Raw genomic sequence first — 4,608 nt, forward strand, 5'->3', positions numbered from 1 at the left:
ACTTTCTAAGTCTTTTCTCAATGGGGCCATCTGCTGTGTCAGAGAGGCACTATGATTGCATCCCTAATAGCTGTTTTAGTCCCCAAACATAAATTTAATTTTCCACTTTTTAATATCCCCCTCCCCGGGAATATCCAACTTTGTTCAAATCAAAGTTAAACTCTGGGTAAATAAGCTCAACCTGAGAGCCTGAGGTGTTCTTCAAATAGTATGCGTTTAAAAACCCATTATTTGTGAAGTAGTTTTTATAACATGGAAGGGTTTTCAAATATCTTTATGTCTTCTACAGTATTCAGAATTACTGAGATTCCAAGTGATTGTCCATAAATGAAATATTGGCATATTCCAATAAAATGTTAAAGTGACTTGTAAGGGGATTATGATTCTTATTAGGATTATGGTCAAAATCATGTACAAAGGATTATCTGAAAACCTAGAAAATACATATTACATATTACAATAAACTGTTGAAATCAGCTAAGTACTACACACACAAAGACACACACATTTATATAGTAGAGTTTGTCATTTTAGTTTGTGTACATATATAGTATAAAACATTTTTAACCCTATAAGTATTTTATATATATTCAAAAATGAGATTAAATAAAAAGGATAAAAATGCAAACCCAAAAATGACTATAAATAGGAATAAATAAATGTATTTTTATATCAAACTGATAACAGTAAATTAAGAAAATTAATTTCCATATAAATGGCTCTTAAATGTTTGATATAAACATGACATAAAATCCACTAGTCCACATTTTTTGTAAAGATGATGAAACTATATTTGTTTGGAATGAGCATGTCTGCTCACAAATGAGAATACAGTCATATAAATACATCCATTCATTCGGACGTGGGACATACATTTGCTCATATTTCTTAGTGCTAATTTGCAGGATTGGTGAGAGGTAAATCATAATTGTGTAAGTGTTTATAGTATGTAATAACTATCCAGAACTGTGTGATGTGAAGGAAGTAAGAAAAAAAATCTTTTTGATGTATGTCTAATCTGACAAAGAATACAAGTCTACTAGAGGAATGATAATTGGGCAAATTGGATTGATTACACTCATAAAATCATCAAATATTATGAGAAGCTTGATTTTTAACTGTTGTACAGATAATATACATTGTTGATAAACTTCTCAAAATCAGCTCTTCTAGTCACTTTTATGTATGCCAGACCATCATTTTATAAAATGTAATTTCTGATTCTTGGTCAATAGGTAATTTTTAAATGAAACTATGTAATATTTGGTACATACTACCAAATATATTTGGTCTATACTAGGTACTTTATGTATACATTAAGAAACATGATAATAAAATACGTACCCAAGAGCATATCATCCAACATAAGTACTAGAGTACAGCCTCTTCTTCCTTCTAGTTTATGGGCTCATTTTATATATTTATCTTTCCTTTTCAGAGGTAACTACTGTTCTCAATGCTGAATTTATTATTCTCTTGCCTTTAAAAGTATTAAGAGAATAGAATGTTCATTAATATCTTTACCTTTCTCCCAATTAAAAAAAAACCAGAATACTTTATCATTAAATTATCTTTTGACTTATTTTATTGTGTATTTTAATTTTGTGTATTTTAAAATCAGATGTTATTACTTTTGTGCAGTTTCTTTTCATTCCTTCAGGAATCTCTACTTTTCAGAGATTTCCTTAGTCTAATGAGCAATATTTTGTATTTTCTTTTTTCTTTTTTTTTTTTTTAAGATTTTATTTATTTATTTGGCAGACAGAGATCACAAGTAGGCAGAGAAGCAGGCAGAGAGAGAGAGAGGAGGAGGAAGCAGGCTCCCTGCTGAGCAGAGAGCCTGATGTGGGGCTGGATCCCAGGACCCTGGAATCATGACCTGAGTCGAAGGCAGAGGCTTTAACGCACTGAGCCACCCAGGCGCCCCAACATTTTGTATTTTCTTGATACCAAGTCAGCTGATAACAAATTCGGATTTTAGCTTTGTTTTGTTTCTTTGTGCCCCAAACTGTTCTCATTTATACTTAATTATGGAAAAATGTCTTCCCTGGATATGGATATAGAATTTCATTTACTTTTAAAAAAAAAATAAATTGATCACATCATTTTATTGTCTTCTGATTTCCACTATGACTTAAAGTCTGTTTCCCTTTTGAAGGTTATCTTACTTTCATTATATCATTTTTAATTTTTCTCTCTTTCTTTTTTCTTTTTTTTTTTTTTTTTCTGTTTCACTATGTGTCTAGTGAGTATGTGTGCACACACATGCATTTCATCCTATGGAGATTTGTTGAGTTACTCGAATCTGTGTCATGGTACTTGTCATTAGTTTGGTAATTGTTTCAACCATTATCTCCTCAAATAGTGCTTCTTCCCCATTATTTCTGCCCTCTCTAACTGATACTAACAATATATTATAGCTTCTTACTGTGTCATCTATGACTTTTATCCTCTGTTTTGTTGTTTTGGAGTTTTGTGTTGTAGCGTTTTATTTGGAGTAATTTTCTGACTTCTTATTCACTTAACTAATTCTCTTTGTAAATGTTCTCTGATTGGCTTCTAGTTCAGTATTTTTCTTTTAAACTGTGTTAATCTGTTGTCACACACATACATTGAATTCTTGATTTTAATTCTTTTTCTGTTCCAGTGAGTCTGTTTTTTTTTTCATATATGCTATGTCACATTTATAGTTATTTGTTTCCTACATATATTTTCAAGCCTTTCTTATAATATATTAAAGAAAGGATAGTTGTTTTATACCCTGATAATTCCAATAGCTCTCAGATTTATGTGATCTGTGTGTTCTACTCTTCTCTCTACTGCTCCTCTATCCCCACAAGGTCGCTAAAAACTAGTTTAGTTTTATAGCTATTGCTTTCCAAGAAGCAGACGCCCTGAGGGGAAAAAAATTACTTTCAATGCTGAGCTTCTCTTGATTTTTGCAACCTCCCTTACTTCTTGGTCTGGTAATTTCTTATTCTATTATAAGCTGTTTGATGCACTAAGGAATTTGTTTTTAAAAGTTCATCCAATTCTTTTAATTGTCCTCAGCAAGAAAGTTGGTAATAATTCCCTAGCTCTCTTTTCCAGAAGTGGAAGTCATCAGGCGGCCTCATTCCTTTACCTTTTAAGAATAGTTTTGTCATATTTGTTTGTATCCTTAAAAATATGATGTTTAGTTTTGCATATTTGGGGTCCTTATAAAAATACTTTTGTATAATACAATTCTCTGACCTAATATTTTTATTGTTTTAATCTATTCTCTTTATTAACACATTAATTATCCATCTAAAGATACTTTGAAATTCCTGCATGATTAGGAAGAGGCAATAAAACTTCATAAATATCAAACCATCTAAAGATTCACAAGATACGCTTTTTCTATACCATTTATTTTTAGAAAACAATAAAGCTGTTATAATAGGAAATTTATGGTGTATATGGTGCTGGAATATCACATTGTGCATGCTTCATGATTCCAAAAAAGTAAAGCAAAAATGTTCTCAACTACAATATGATTAACATTGATGTTAAGTGTAGTTATTTTACGATTTGTAGTCGCAGTGACTCAGATACAGAAATGTAAATTTCTAAATACATTTTTTGGAAAAGGGCATAGGGTTTGAAACAAAATGGCCAGTGACGTGGACTGGCAACAAAATGCCAACACAGTAGAAGAGCCCCTGGATCTCATCAGGCTCAGCCTGGGTGAGCATATTTATGTGAAAATGAGAAACGACAGAGAGCTTCCAGGCAGATTACATGCTTATGATCAGCATTTAAATATGATATTGGAGATGGGGAAGAAACTATGTATACTCTAGAAATTGATGAGGAAACATATGAAAAGATGTATAAATCAACAAAATGGAATATTCCAGTGCTTTTTGTCCAGAGAGATGATGGTGTTGTACTAGTTACCCTCCATTATGAGTTGGCTGGAACAAAGAATTTATCATGTATGGAATACAGATTTTGTATGATTGCCTCTTTAAATATAGAAGACATTCAAAAGAGAAATCTGCATAAATTTTGGTATTAAGAAATGACCAAGGATTCTTCTGAAATGAGTTGATTTGCTGATAACTCAAAAACTCTTAAGCTAAAGGGCATTTTAACTTTTTTCCAGCCCTTTCAATAACTGTGATCAGCAAGATGCAGAATTCTTTTTTCAGGAATTTATTTGCTCTGTTGTTTTCTGAGACAATTTCTATTTTTCTTTCTTTAAATTATATTTGATGTCTCCTTATTTGATTGAAATTAAAAAAATATATTTCTTTAGGGGCTCCTGGCTGGCTCAAGTCGGTGGAGCATGCAATTCCTGATCTCAAGGTTGTGAGTTCGAGGCCTAACTTGGGTGTAGAGATTACTTAAAAATAAAATCTTTTAAAAAAACAAATAAATAAAATACATTTCTTTAATACAGTTCCCTTTGCTCAATAGTTCTTATTTCTAACCTGTAACTTGTTGCGGGGGGGGGGGGGGGATGTAATATTCCTGCTAACAGGAATTGTGTAAAGCTCTGCGTTTACTTGTGAACCTCAAATTGACTTCTCTGCCTAAAGGCAGCTTTGAGAATTGAGAAAAGCCGATCATTTCTTTTTTTTT

The 4,608-nt window shown here is 31.8% G+C and overlaps 1 pseudogene; it reads left to right on the plus strand.

Moving 5' to 3' along the window:
• The first annotated feature begins 3,632 nt into the window (after window positions 1-3,632).
• On the plus strand, window positions 3,633-4,042 carry LOC131822136 (U6 snRNA-associated Sm-like protein LSm3; annotated as a pseudogene).
• The last annotated feature ends 566 nt before the right edge of the window (window positions 4,043-4,608 follow it).

This window comes from Mustela lutreola, chromosome X (assembly GCF_030435805.1).
Source record: "Mustela lutreola isolate mMusLut2 chromosome X, mMusLut2.pri, whole genome shotgun sequence".
NCBI classification, from domain to species: Eukaryota; Metazoa; Chordata; class Mammalia; order Carnivora; family Mustelidae; genus Mustela; species Mustela lutreola.